We start from the raw sequence: 15,749 nt of genomic DNA, 5'->3' as shown, positions 1-15,749 counted from the left end.
ATCAACGATAAATATCATGCAAGAACATATCAACAATGCCATCATGCAAGCATTTAACCAACTAGATGCAATGGAACATGCATAACAACGGCACTCGGGACAGATGGCAGTCATGCACCGAATACCATCACCAACATCAAGATGCACTACCAGCAAGCCTAAGCATATGAAAGGAATACTAGCAACTAGTAGGGCATGACAACCAGGTGCATAACAACATAGCAAGAAAGTAAGCACTAGCCAAGAATCATTACCGAAACAATGATAACCATATTTTAAACAAGCAAACAATTAATAAATATTCAATTTGAAAACCATGGCTACTGCATGACTATCATGCAAGTGGGTATTGTGGCTTGACTGGGGTGACGGAGACTCCAGGAAGAAGTGCGGTGAAGCCGGAGAACAAAACGCCGGACAGTTTTCTCCCGAGGGGGCTCAATCGGAGTTACGGTTGAAAAGTTGTGAAGTGTGGAAGAAGAAGGAGCAATCTGTGAAGATTTTATCACCAATGGGTCCCTGGGCCCGGGGTGTGTGGCTGGCATGTGGGGTCCAGCGGCCAGGGGGGCCGAGCCAGGTCATTGTCTTCCTCCTCCTGCCTCCCCGATCGGAGACAGGAGCGAAGCAGGGGAGGTGGGCGCGGCGAGGGGCCCAGGCAGCTCCGGCCAAGTCCGGCCAGGCGGAGGCCGCCGGCGGGCGCGGTTGGGCCAGCCGAAGCAGAGAGAGGCAGCAGGGACGGCGGGGCTGCCTTGGGGAAGTGGCGACGGGAGGAGAACAAAGGGGAGCAGGGCGGGCGCCGGCGATGGAACGGGTTGCTCCGGCCACCTAAGGCCAAGCCGCGGGCACCGGCGGGTTCAGGGCAGAGCACCGCATCCATTCAGAGGCAAAGGAGGCGCCGGCGAGTGGTGGAGAGGCGGAGAGGCGCGGCGACCGGGGAGGCTACAGAGAGCTCGGGCGGTGGAGGTACTCGGCGAAGCAGTGGCTCCGGTGAGAGATGAGGGGGTAGGGAGGTTCACCGGGACGTGGGGAAGGCGGCGATGGAGTCGGGATGGAGAGAGGAGCACCGGATGGGCTCGGTCGGGGTGGTGGCTGAGAACAACAGTGATGACCAAGCTTCGGGAGGCGTGGCCAGAGGGACTCCGGCGACGAACTAGTGGGGTGGGGAGGCTCTCTGGGAGGAGGGGAACACGCTGGAGGGGTCAGGAGGTGGAGAGTAGGACTAGGCTCGCCGGAAACGAGAAGACCGGTGATGGCCGAGGCGAACTCCGGCAAAAAGAGGAGGGGGTCGAGGACTCCGGTGGACTAGAGAGGCGAGGGAGGAGTGAATGAGCTGCGGGAGGGGTCGAGGGTCCTATATATAGGCCCGGATAAGGCTCTGGAGCTCACAAGCGAGCTCCCGACCGAGCTTTAATGGCGGGCAGAGGCTGGACGTGGCACGGGCATGGAGCTAGCGGCTCATTTATGGTGAACCACAATGAGGTAGCACGTAGGGCGATGCAGTCGAGCACGGGCAAGCTCCAGGACATGAATGGAGGTTGAGACGAGGAGGGAGGAGATGAGAACAGTGGCCAGACCGAGCCAGAGCTTGCACTGTACGTGATGCCGGTGTGATCACCAGGGGCACTGGTGCAAGCGGCGTGTTCTGGACGGGCCGACCATGTCCAGTAGATAGACCGCCGTGCCCTTTGTCAAAATGAGGAAATAAATCGGTCCAGGTGCAAAGAAGAGATTTGCACTTAGCTCCAAAGTAAATCAATAAGAAGGTGCTTGTAACTCTTTGTGGTTAAACCAGCTTTGTAACGTGGTAAATAGTTTTCCTGATGATGATCACACACTAAGGTGATGTTGATCACAAAAAATCATACTAAGAGGAGGAGTTTAGATGAGGGTTGCTGTAGAAAGTGCAAAACTGGCCAGAATTAGAGATTTGGATGATACACTCACATACTTGATTGTCATGAGCTTAAATTTGGCATAGAGGGGTTATATGATGTTATGAAGCTGCTGTCAAAGTTTCATGCCATTTGGAAATCCAAAGTGGCACTTGCTTCACAAAGCTTCATTCTGGACAGAAACTTAGAAAAATTGCATCGGGCAATTGGATTAACTAATTGAGCTAAAACTTAGTGGATGGAGTTTATATGGATTGAAGAATGCGCTGGAAAAGTTTCAGCTTAAATGAAGCAATATAAAATATAGTTGCTTCACAAACTGAAAATCTGACCAGAAAATAAGATTTGGAGCTGGGCTCACATAGATGAGTTATATGAGCTCATATTTGGTGGAGATTCATGATAATATCATATAAAGGTCCTTGAAAAATTTCAACTCATTTGGATATGCCTAACTTGTACTTCCTTCACAATCACTTCCCTTAGACAGGAACTTTGAAAAATTGCTCAGGAATATTTACTAGGAAAATTGAGTTGAATTTTGGCACAGGTAAATTATTTGGACAGAAAAGATGTCCAAGAAGTTTGGGTTCAAATGGGCAAATATAAATAGCACTTGCTTCACAATGTGCCATTTAGGACAGAATAGGAAATGAATTTATTGAGCATGATGGGAAACATTGCCAATGATATATTTTGCCATATTTGAGGAAGATATTACCCAAAAAAATTATAAGAATTATTTGGGAATTTTAGGAGTGACAGAAATATAGGCTGCTTCACAACCTAGGGTTTTAAAGGGTCATTCCTTTATCAGAAAAGGAATATTCCCAACAAAAGAATTCTAGGTTAGGTCAAGGATGGAAATGATATGATCTTGGGATGATGAAGAGGGTGACAAGCCACTATAAAACCTATGAAGACATGATCTTCCCAAGTTTCAGAACCACATAGCCACGGAAAAGCAAAACAAAACAGGAAAACCAAGAAAATCAAGGAAAAAGAAAAGGGCAAAAATCCAGGCTGTTACACGATCAGTCTCGGAATCCCGGTTACAAGAAATTTTGACAATGGTAAAACAAGACCAGCAAGACTGCCCGATGTGCCAACAAATCCCGATAGGAGTCGCACGTATCTCATTCTCAGGGCACACCGGATGCGCCATACGTCGGGTTAGCTGAGACCCTGGTTGCCTAGGTGCGCCGGACATCGCCCAGTTCGGAACATAACACCGGTATGACAGAAACTAATGCGACAGGAGTGGAACAAAACACCATGCAAAAGGCAAAGCCTTCACCCTTTGCCAAGTATATAGGTGCATTAATTAATAAGAGATAATGTGATATCCCAACATATCCATGTTCCAACATGGAACAACCTGCAAGGCACCTGCAACTAGCAACGCTATAAGAGGGGCTGAGCAAAAGCGGTAACTTAGCCAAACAACGGTTTGCTAGGAAGGTGGATTAGAGGCTTGACATGGCAATATGGGAGGCATGATAAACAAGTGGTAGGTAGCGCGACATAGCGATAGAATGAACAACTAGCAAGCAAAGATAGAATTGATTTCGAGGGTAATGATCATCTTGCCTGCAAAGTTATCAGAGTTTTCCAAAGCTTGCTCCTCATTAGCGTACTCAACCGGTTCCTCGTTCATGAACTTGTCTCCCGGTTCTACCCAAAGCAAGAACACAAACAACGGAACAACAATCAATCACCATGCAATGCACAAGCAACATGATGCAAGACATGGCATGGAATGCAAGGTATGATGTGTAATGCATATGGCTACTCCGGAAGGAAAAGGATGAACAACGAATCAACTTGGAAAACCAAGTGTGCCGCTGGAAAGAGTGAGTGATTTCGGTCGAAATCGATATAACGATCACCGGAAACGGGTGCACGGTTTGCAAATGGCAAGAAAAACAAGAATGAGGCAAATCTGCGCTTAACATCATCATAGCACTAAGAATGCAACAAGAAACTATGCTACAACACTCCAACATAGCAACAAAGCACATGGTATTGAAGTACACATGAAGATCTACAAATCATGAACACTGACCTCCTGGTAGAACTCACTAGAACAACCCTAAAACAGCATGGCAAAAATGCAAATGACAATCAGGTTACAGACTGAGTGAAAATACTAAACATGTCAAAACAGCAATAGGTAGAAATGTTTAGGGCTAGCAAACAACATTCTACAGGAACATATCATGGCAAAGAAAGGCATGGCATGCTAGTACTAAAGGCATAGAACAAAACTCCGTTACTGAACTTTAACCGAAGATGCATGGAAAATGATGTGGCACCCATGCAAACATGGCAAGTTATATGAACAGTTTTAGACAGTAGAAAAACAGAGCATGGCAGGAATAGACTCATGACAGCAACTTTGCAAGATCATGCCACTCCACACAAACCATTGCATGGCATAACAAGGTAACCAACATGAATTAGACATATTCAAGAAGCTAAAAATGGCAAGAGCAAGTTCATAGGGTACATCTATCACTAGCAACACACATGGCAAAACTGAATCTCATGTTAACAATCTACAATCAACAATATTTAACAGAAGTGGAGCATAGTAATGACAAGCTATATTACTCCATTATTGCAACCAGAGGCATGAATGGATAGAGAAATACCACATCTTCAAAGAACTCTCACTGAACTACCTCAAAATGTGCATGGATCTCATGGTAGCAACATGGCAAGATAGCATCAAAATGTAACACTAAAAGACTGCAAAATATTGTCTGAAATCAACAACATCCACTACAGGAATCAGCTAATTTGCCGTCCACCTTGGCGGACGGCAAAGGCACGGACGACAAACGCCTTTGTCATCTGCTGCGGACGGCAAAATGCACCGGCAAAGAAAGGATCGGTAAAGAGCTTGTTTGTCGTCTACTTTCCGAAGCGAACGGCAAAGGGGCCTTTGCCCTCCGCAGCGGACGGCAAAGAAACCCGACGGCAATAAATTCGCCGTTAGTCCTTTGGGTGTCTAACGGCAGTGTTTGCCATCCGTGGCTGACGGCAAATAGCATCAGGCCTTTGCCGTCTGCCTGATGAAGTCAGTTGGACGTCACTGCTCAGCAAGTCTTTGTCATCTGCCACTATAGCCAAAGGCTTTGCCGTCCGCCACTGTAGCCAAACTGACCAAATGGGTCAGCTCCCAGGAAGTACAGTTGGCTACCACGCGGCTTGTTTGCCGCCTGTCGCGGACGGCAAAGAGTCCATTGCCGTCGGTGGCTGACGGCAAATAGCCTGCATTGGCTCTTTTTTCTGTTTTTTTAAATCCAACAATTTTCACAGCAAATATATATGACATATATAGATATATTTCACAGGGTTATTTCACAGCAAACATGTGACATATCCAGCACATAAGTTTCATCGTACATACATATATAGTTCCATCCATTCATACATAGCAAGTTGCACATACACATTGTTCCATCATAGCAAGCTAAGAATACTAGAAGAGAATGAAAGAAAAAACAAGCACTCCATCATAGCAAGCTAGCTTCCGTGAAGTGAATGAGATCTGCAAAATGGCAAATAAGAAAGTTAGAAAAAGGTGACTAGAAGAAGAAGTATATGTCATTTATGAGCTAACTTAGGTGGAATGGATCATTTATGAGCTAACTTAGGTGAAATGGATCGTTTATGAGCTAACTAAGGTGAAATGGATCGTTTATGAGCTAACTAAGGTGAAATGGATCATTTTAGAGCTAACTAGGTGAAATGGATTGTTTATGAGCTAACTTAGGTGAAATGGATCATTTATGAGCTAACTTAGGTGAAATGGATCGTTTATGAGCTAACTAAGGTAAAATGGATCGTTTATGAGCTAACTAAGGTGAAATGGATCATTTTAGAGCTAACCTAGGTAAAATGGATCGTTTATGAGCTAACTAAGGTGAAGTGGATCATTTTAGAGCTAACTTACGTGAAATGGGTCATTTATGAGCTAACTAAGGTGAAATGGATCGTTTATGAGCTAACTAAGGTGAAATGGATCGTTTATGAGCTAACTAAGGTGAAATGGATCATTTTAGAGCTAACCTAGGTGAAATGGATCATTTATGAGCTAACTTAGGTGAAATGGATCATTTATGAGCTAACTTAGGTGAAATGGATCGTTTATGAGCTAACTAAGGTGAAACAGATCGTTTATGAGCTAACTAAGGTGAAGTGTAACATTTTAGAGCTAACCTAGGTGAAATGGATCGTTTATGAGCTAACTAAGGTGAAGTGGATCATTTTAGAGCTAACTTAGGTGAAATTGATCATTTATGAGCTAACTAAGGTGAAATGGATCGTTTATGAGCTAACTAAGGTGAAATGGATCATTTATGAGCTAACTATGGTGAAATGGATCGTTTATGAGCTAACTAAGGTGAAATGGATCGTTTATGAGCTAACTAAGGTGAAATGGATCATTTTAGAGCTAACCTAGGTGAAATGGATCGTTTATGAGCTAACTTAGGTGAAATGGATCATTTATGAGCTAACTTAGGTGAAGTGGATGGTTTATGAGCTAACTAAGGTGAAACGGATCGTTTATGAGCTAACTAAGGTGAAGTGGATCATTTTAGTGCTAACCTAGGTGAAATGGATCGTTTATGAGCTAACTAAGGTGAAGTGGATCATTTTAGAGCTAACTTAGGTGAAATTGATCATTTATGAGCTAACTAAGGTGAAATGGATCATCTATGAGCTAACTAAGGTGAAATGGATCGTTTATGAGCTAACTAAGGTGAAATAGATCGTTTATGAGCTAACTAAGGTGAAATGGATCATTTATGAGCTAACTTAGTTGAAATGGATCGTTTATGAGCTAACCTAGGTAAGATGCATCATTTTAGAGCTAACCTAGGTAAGATGGGTCATTTTGGAGCCAACCTAGGTAAAATGGGTCATTTTAGAGCTAACTTGGATAAAATGGATCGTTTATGAGCTAACTAAGCTAATTATGCCATTTGGACATAAGTAAGCTAAGTACATGTCATTTTGGATGGTTTTGGAGGTTAGTAAGCTTATTAAGTCATTTTGGAGGAAATAAAGCTAAGTCCAGGTCTTTATGCATTTGTTAAGCAAAACACTAGAGAAACTTACCGTGACCATGGAGGTGTAGGAGCGGGCTACTAATAATCTCGATCACTATCATCAATACATGCATAATCATGATGATCACTATCATCAATGACGTGCTCATAGGGTTCAGCGGCATCAAAATGTGGAAGACCACCTTGACGTAATTGGTCAAGCATTGACAGGTCATCCACAGCAGTAACCTCTTCTTGTTCCGGCTCTTCTTGAGCCTCCTCTGGGGTGATGCCGGATTCACTGTCGATGTCTGCTTCAATGTTTTGGGGTGAAGTATAGCGGTTCTTGAAACATTTTTTGGAAAGACGTGTCTCTTGGAAGAATTCTCCTTCATATGTGTCTGGGTTAATGTGAGGTTCATAATCCTCTTCCTTTGGGGCAGATAGTCTAGCACGTGGCGGCACTTCATAAACGACATTCCAACCTTTCAGATTTGGATTAGTTTGGCAGGCCCACGATAGATAGAATACTTGGGTCGCCTATTGAGCCGTAATATACGACATAGCCTACTTTGCATGCTTGCGCTAGTCACCACATAGCTCTTAAAAATACAAGGCTTGCACCAATGTAAGGATGGCATGATGGAGATCATAAAACATGTAGACGTCATGCTCATAGGATGCACACACAAAATGCAACGAAAAAGACAAATCAGCAAGTTATGTAGAATTCCAGTAGACAACATCATATATCACTTTTGCAACGAATATTAGGGCATCAATATTGATAGTAACATCCATGCAAATGACATTAACATGAATAGTATTATGAGACGGACATTTTGATATATCATGCACGCAAAATAGAGTTATGAGCATGAAGATATGGCATGATGAACAGGGGCATATGATGTTAGGATTTTATAACTTGGAGAAAAAAACGAGGGGTCAACCTTTAGATCTAGGGTTTCGGGCTCGTGAACCGAGGTTCTCCATGAACTCACCGGAGATGGACGGAGAGGTGGCCGGAGCTGCGGGGGTGGCGCCGGCGAGGTAGTGGTCGCCGGAGAGGAGTGGGAGCGCCGGATCCGGGCCGGCGTCGAGCGGCATGGCAGGATCTGGCTTCGGCGACGGCAGGGCAGTGCGGCGGCACGGCGAGGGCGACGGGCGCCGGCGAACTCGGGTGGTGGTGGCGGCGAGGTGGACGCGACCGCGGAGGACGACGAAAGCGGCCGCGCGGGCGTTGACCGGGCGGCAGGGACGTGCGGTCGGTGGCGGAGGCGGTACGGGCCTTGCGGGCCTAATGCGGGCTCGTAGGCCGGCGGCGCGCTGGGCGGCGGAAGAACATGTGGCGCGCGGTGTGTGGCTCTGGGTGGTAGCGCGGTTTCGTCCGGCGTCGCCCGGACGTGTCCGGCAGCGTGGAGTGGCTAGGGTAGGGGTTTGGACCCGAAAAATGGACGAGGAGACACATATTTATAGGTAGGGGAGCTAAGAGTGTCCAAATGAGATGCGGGTTTCGCCCACACGATTGTGATCGAATGATGGAGAGCATGGAGGGGGTTAGATGAGCTAGTGGGCTATTTTGGATGGGTGTTGGGCTGCAACAAGAGAGGGGCTTTTGTGGTTACCCGGTTAACCGTTGGGGCATCAAACGACCTCCAAATGGAACGAAATTTGAGAGGCGGCTTACCGGTGATAAACCTAGGCCACTCGACAAATCTCGAACCATCCCGAGAATGTTTGTCTCCCACTCACGAAACGAGGTTTGAGGGGTGCAACGGGTGCATGTGGGAGTGTCGGATTGTGAAATGGACAATGGGGACATGAACGGATGCATGAGACGAACACGAATGCAAATGAGATGCAGATGATAACATAAGATGAAATGCATGACATGAACAAAATGCAAAACAAAAGACAAAAACCCAACCACGAAGGGAATATCATATCACATAGCCAGAAATGGCAAGAGTTGGAGTTACAAATATGGAAAGTTACATCCGGGGTGTTACAATAGGGCTCAATTCAAAAATCTCACCAACCAAGGTGGATGATGAGTGGTGGAATTATTTTTGTAGTTTTCTATGTGACGAGACGCAAGCTCAAAATTTATTGACGGTTCTAGTTTCGAAGTGCGGCACTATTCCCGTATGGCATAACGTGGGCACGTGTTCTCGGCCGTGGTGTAGCATATGCCATGGTATTTCTTTTTCTACTGTTGTGTACGTGCAATAACTGGCACCGCCGGATACATATCTTACAGTTAGTGGGGGGTTCGATAGGAATACCCTCGTGGCGAGCTATAGACTAGTCTTTTTTCAAACACATTAGAACTATCTCTTGGGACGTCTCACACGCACCATCTCTAGCTCCCTAGGTCGATGCACCCACATACGCTTGTACTCTGAGTTTAGTACGTTATACATGAAGAGAAGAGGTGCACGCACGCACTCGTCCTCTCTCTCACATGCATTTGTAGCTAGGAATTGTAGTAGTTTTCTCAACCATCCGATTGGCTCTATCATAGGTTTCACGTTGCTCCTTGGCCTTGAGATTGAGATGTTTAAAACGCGGAGGATAAACTGGAGGCGCGAGGTTTTGGTTAATGTGTGGGCCGCACACGACAGCAACACGACACGAGCTTCCTTTGCCTGGTGCGCAGTCGGGTGAGTTGTCCAAGTATAGACACAACCAGGTCCTCCTTGGTATCTGCGCCTCGACTTATGCGCAGAGAAATTAGGATCGGAGGGAGTACTACTAGTAGTAGTATAGTACTTCTTTGATGTGTCGCGTCAACTCGCACAAGTATGCAACACTTCTTGAACAAACAAGCATATAGTTGTTGCCGTTGTACTTCTTACCCAAAGGATCTTTATATCCAATAGACACAAAATATCCTTTCCACTGTCAGAAATTACTTTAACTGCTGATCTGATTTCAAAGTAATTGCTGCATCGCCACCAAAACCCACCATCTCTTAAGCTAAAGTAGACTAAGCTAACCCCTATATTAGCATATTACTAAGATTAACTGAAGGCACTGTAGAATCATTTAGGACGTGAGCTTGTCAATCTGAATATGGAGGGACACCAGCTTAGTCTCGGCCAGCAGCTTGGGCGGAACTGTGAAGAAGGTCAGCTCCTGCACAGTGACGTCGCCGGGATCCTTGCTGCTTGTCACCTCCATTTCCACCTTGACGGCGTCGGTCCTGCCTTTGGGCTCCCCTGGCGGGCCATTTGCCCATAGCTTGGCCATGTAGTGTGTAGTGCAGACGCCCCCGCTCTAATACAGACGACCGACACAGCGATAGGCGCACGGTGTCGAGAACGCCACCGACCAAGAAAAATGTGCGGCCATCCTCCTCCGCGAACAGCAAGAGTCGTGGCTCCGATAGTGGCACTTGCAGCTGCAGCACCTTGCCGTACTGGATCCTGTGCACGCACATGGGATGCATGGTGCTAATGTGGTGGGAGAGGGCCGGCAGCGGGCCTTCGTAGTCGCAGACGGGCACGGGGCATTTGCAGCACGTGAGTGGACACACGCTCTGGTGATCGGCGAGCTTGTGGTAAGTGACGTAGAGCCCACAACCTTCATGTGGGCACTCCACCCTCATCGAGGAGAGGACAGCGTCCACCGCGGTGTTCCGCACGTCGAAGCCACCGCCACGCTCGCACTTCTGGCACTGCCGCTGGTTCCCAGGGTGCTTGACGCGGTAGTCCGCGCAGGCCAGGTGCCCTCCCTTGCACTGCACAAATCAATCGAACATCACATCAATCAAGAAACTTGCACCTTGCTCGATCAGCCGAACGGATGAGGTGTATCCGAACCTGACACACAGGAGGCTTCAAGGGGCGAAGCCACAAGGGGCAGTGGAGCAAGGTGAGGTCCGTCGAGACCATAAAGAGCTCCATCGTCAAGTCCAGTTCCGTCTGCATGATCTCTCCCTCCTCGTGCAGAACCATCTCTCGCTTTAGGGTCGGGGCATTACAAAGCTTTACCATCACATATTCATACTACTTGAAGATGCATTAAATCAACACATACAAGTATCGAAAAGGAGAGTCACGACATGCATGCATGTGTTGTAAATAATGCATCGGTAAACACAAATTATTGAAATAAATTGAGTGCAGTGCTTTGATGTGTCAAGTCAACTCGTATGACAATGAGAAGTTTGGTTACTACAACGCCCTCTCCCTCGCGGACTAAGCTCTAGTGCCTTAACTGCACCTGCCTTTGGTTGTATGACAGGTGGGCCACCCACCTGTTGGGCCCGCTTGTCATACACGCAAAGGCAGGAGCAGTAAGTCAATGAAGTTGCGTCCCTACCTCGCCCATGAGCGTGGTGGCTGGCAGGACTAGGAGAAGCTTTTGCTACACGCTCTCCCTCCCGCACGCGGTGGACATGCAGTAGTTCACTCGGTGTCAAATGGTCAGATGCATACTGTAGTACTCCTCCACTGTAGTAGTACTCCATCATTGTTTGACTTCCCGAAGAGGTGAAGAGCCAAGCGCAGCCCGGACACTCGTGTGGCAGTTTCATGTGTAGAATAGTCTAGGATAGCGTGTACCATGCCCCTAAGCTTAAAATCGTTGGGGTCGGCTCCATGCTATGAGGCCATCTCGAAGATTTTTTTATTAAAATAATCTTCTGGCCCTACCTGTCATCCTGGTGATTGTAGTTTGCATGCTCATCTGGTCAAGACAGGAATATATATTTTAATTTGTGGTGGGGTAAATGTTAGAGGTTGCAGAAAATATATTGTACATTGCGGGTCTTTCAGCCATGTTTAGAGGCAACCATGTGGGGCCAGTGCCATGATGTGTCGCGTCAAATCGTACAACAAGAAGAAGCTTGAGTTTACTACTACACGCCTTCTCCCTCACACATGCGCGCGGTGGCTCGCAGACGAGGACAGGCAACAAGTTATCCCTCCTCCATGCGGTGGACGGACATGCAGCAGTGGATTATATACTGTAGAAGTAGTAGCAATAACATCATTGTTCGTCTTCTGGAAGAGGCGAAGAGCTGAGCGCAACCCAAACGTCGCAGTTGCGAACCTTGGAGCTCACTTATAGCCAGGCTCTTGCATGAGACAAAGTTGCTATGTGAGCCTGGTAAACCAGAAAGGAGTATTTGCCTTTCTAGAGATTTCAACAAGTGACTAGACTACACCGAGACAGAGTACATCTGGAGCAAAATGAGTGAATCTACACCATAAATCAATACGTAGTTCTCTCGTTTTCCTATCCGCCTTGGTCACGGTGCACAATATTGAGTATACTAGTACTGACTAGTCTCCTTTTGACACGCATTTACGTTTTTTAACATAGTATAGACGCAAGCGCTCATATACACGCGCATACACTCACCCCTATGAACGCACACACGCACACCCTACCCCTATGAGCACCTCTGAAAGACTGAGCCGTCATATCATATTGAAATTTACGATGTCACCATAGGCACCTCGTCGTCAACGGGAACGTCTCCTGACACGCATTTACGTTGATACGGCTTGAATGCCAAGGAGGAAGATGGTAGCGGTTCTCGAGACATTGAATGGTCAATGATGCATCCTCAATTAGCATGCAGAGGGAATTAATTGGAGAAGCGGAATAGAGCCAGCACGATGTGAATGCAACAAAGTTTGGACTCTCATATAAAGGCGCCCCACCACTCCACTATATCCACTCCTAGTCTGTGGGCGCCACTGCTCACTCCAATCCAAGATCAAGTGACTAGAAGCCACAAGCACCTATGGAGGCGATGGACGCGAGCGGTAGTCGGCTGTGCCAAATCATCTAAGACGTCGGCCTACGGCCCCACACCGCGCAACGTTTCCAGACGGAGCTGGCGACCACCGGCGTCGTAGCGCTCGCCGATGTCGGCTTCACATCTCGCATGGACAACATGATGGTCCACTCCATCCGCAAGTTCACCGCCGTCAAGAAGCGCGCAAAAGACCTTGCCGTACTGCTCCAGCCCGCGCGCCCAGGCTCCTCATTGCCTGCCACCCTCATCGGCCTCCATGGTGCCCTTTCAAGCCCTGGTGGCCCTGTAGGTGCCGGAGGTCGTGACGAAGAATGTGCACCTCGAGGCCGCGCTCGTCACGTAGCGCCTGGCCATGCAAGAAACCGTCGACCTGCACATCCACGTCTATGAGGAAATCGTCTACATAGGCCACCGCAAGGCCAGTGAGGCCAGATAGACGTTGGCCTTCTTCTAGCGGCTGGAATCTTTGGATGCCATTTTTCAGAAGCACGTAGACCTGGCCATGAAAGCCGCTGCTACTTAGCCACCGTTCGGTGGGACGGCACCCTGAGTCGAGGAGGTGGACATCGTCGATGGATGCATCTGTTCTTCTTGCCTCCTCTAACCAGCACTGCATCGCCTCATGGCCTTAATGTTTTATTAGTGTAGTACTCCCTGTGTTCCCAAATATATGTCTTTCTGGAGATTCCAGCAAATGAATACATACGGAGCAAAATGAGTGAATATACACTCCAAAATATGTCTACATACATCCGTATGTTGTATTCCTTTTGAAATATCTAAAAAGGCTTATATTTAGGAACAGAGGGAGTATATGGCATTTTTATTCCAGTTGTAACGTTTTCACTATGAGGTGGGGCCGCAGTTGAGCAAACCGACCATTGGCAAATCCACACCCTGCCCTCCCGGCATCGGCTAAGTTTAGAATTAGAAGAGAGAAACAAGGGAGAGGAGCTAGCTGTAGCACGGACGCTGTTGTCAGATGGGACTCGTGTTGATAGAATAGGAGTACTAAGCACTCATACCACTTTTTTAGGGAAAAAGTAGTTGTATGTCTAGTACCACTAGTTGGGTGCGTGCGACCTATACCTGTCATCACTTTAGGTCCCGTTTTCGAACCGCAACTACGCTTCCTGATACGTCCATTTTTCATCATGCTTTTATATCAATATTTATTGCATTATAGGCTGCTATTACACATTATGTCACAATACTTATGCCTATTCTGTCTTATTTTACAAGGTTTACACGAAGAGGGAGAATGCCGGCAGCTGGAATTCTGGGCTGGAAAAGGAGCACATATTAGAGACCTACTCTGCACAACTCCAAAATTCCTGAAACTTCATGGAAGTTAGTTTCAGAATATATATAAAATATTGGGCGAAGGAAGCACCAGAGGGGGGCCACCCACCATCCACGAGGGTGGGGGCGCGCCCTACCTCCTTGGGCGCGCCCCTGCCTCGTGGACCCCCTGGCAGGCCTCTGGTTCCCATCTTTGGCTATATGAGGTCTTTCGCCCTGGAAATAATCATTAGCAAGCTCTCGGGACGAAACTCTGCCGCCACGAGGAGGAACCTTGGCGAAACCAATCTAGGGCTTCGGTGGAGTTGTTCTGCTGGGGAAACATCTCGCCGGGAGGAGGAAATCATCACCATCGTCATCACCATCGATCCTCTCATCAGGAGGGGATCAATCTCCGTCAACATCTTCACCAGCACCATCTCATCTCAAACCCTAGTTCATCTCTTGTATCCAATCTTTGTCTCAAAACCTCAGATTGGTACATGTGGGTTGCTAGTAGTGTTGATTACTCCTTGTAGTTGATGCTAGTTGGTTTACTTGGTGGAAGATCATATGTTCAGATCCTTTATGCATATTAATACCCCTCTGATTATGAACATGAATATGATTTGTGAGTAGTTACGTTTGTTCCTGAGGACATGGGAGAAGTCTTGTTATAAGTAGTCATGTGAATTTGGTATTCGTTCGATATTTTGATGAGATGTATGTTGTCGTTCCTCTAGTGGTGTCACGTGAACATCGACTACATGACACTTCACCATTGTTTGGGCCTAGGTGAAGGCATTGGGAAGTAATAAGTAGATGATGGGTTGCTATAGTGACAGAAGCTTAAACCCTAGTTTATGCGTTGCTTCGTAAGGGGCTGATTTGGATCCATATGTTTCATGCTATGGTTATGTTTACCTTAATACTTCTTTTGTAGTTGCAGATGCTTGCAAGAGGGGTTAATCATAAGTGGGATGCTTGTCCAAGGAAGGGCAGTACCCAAGCACCGGTCCACCCACATCAAATTATCAAAGTACCGAATGCGAATCATATGAGCGTGATGAAAACTAGCTTGATGATAATTCCCATGTGTCATCGAGAGCGATTTTCTCTATATAAGAGTTTGTCCAGGCTTGTCCTTTGCTACAAAAAGGATTGGGCCATCTTGCTGCACCTTATTTACTTTTATTACTTGTTACCCGTTACAAATTACCTTATCACAAAACTATCTGTTACCGATAATTTCAGTGCTTGCAGAGAATACCTTACTGAAAACTCCTTATCATTTCCTTCTGCTCCTCATTGGGTTCTACACTCTTACTTATCTAAAGGACTACGATAGATCCCCTATACTTGTGGGTCATCACTTCACAGTACATATTTTTTCATGCATTTATCCTCCTATATGTACTCCTAGGCTATTTCCACGTGCTCCCTTTCGCCGACGTGTGGGACATAGAGCATCTGGGTCGTAGTGCATGCACGACTCGGAGCATATGTCAGTGTACCTTACATATCAGACCTCATGAGTTACATGCAAACCCCCCGTAGAAGAATAAATAAATGAATTACTACATGAAACCGGAGCAAGTTTATTAAATTTTGGACATAGCACGTTTATAAAAAACGACCATACCTAAACCAGTCTAAGGGCCTCTTTGATTCGCAGGATATTGAAAACACAGGAATGGGGAAATTATAATGGCGATGAACCGAGGCAAGGAGAACTCTAAC

General features: G+C 46.7%; 1 pseudogene; it reads right to left on the bottom strand.

Moving 5' to 3' along the window:
• Positions 1-10,003: 10,003 nt before the first annotated feature.
• LOC125525322 (uncharacterized) lies at positions 10,004-11,236 on the bottom strand (annotated as a pseudogene).
• Positions 11,237-15,749: the final 4,513 nt, after the last annotated feature.

This window comes from Triticum urartu, chromosome 7A (assembly GCF_056163025.1).
Source record: "Triticum urartu cultivar PI428250 chromosome 7A, HENAU_Tu73, whole genome shotgun sequence".
Classification (NCBI taxonomy): domain Eukaryota; kingdom Viridiplantae; phylum Streptophyta; class Magnoliopsida; order Poales; family Poaceae; genus Triticum; species Triticum urartu.
Note: the sequence above shows the minus strand (reverse complement) of the source record. Positions and strands in the feature narration are given on the sequence as shown.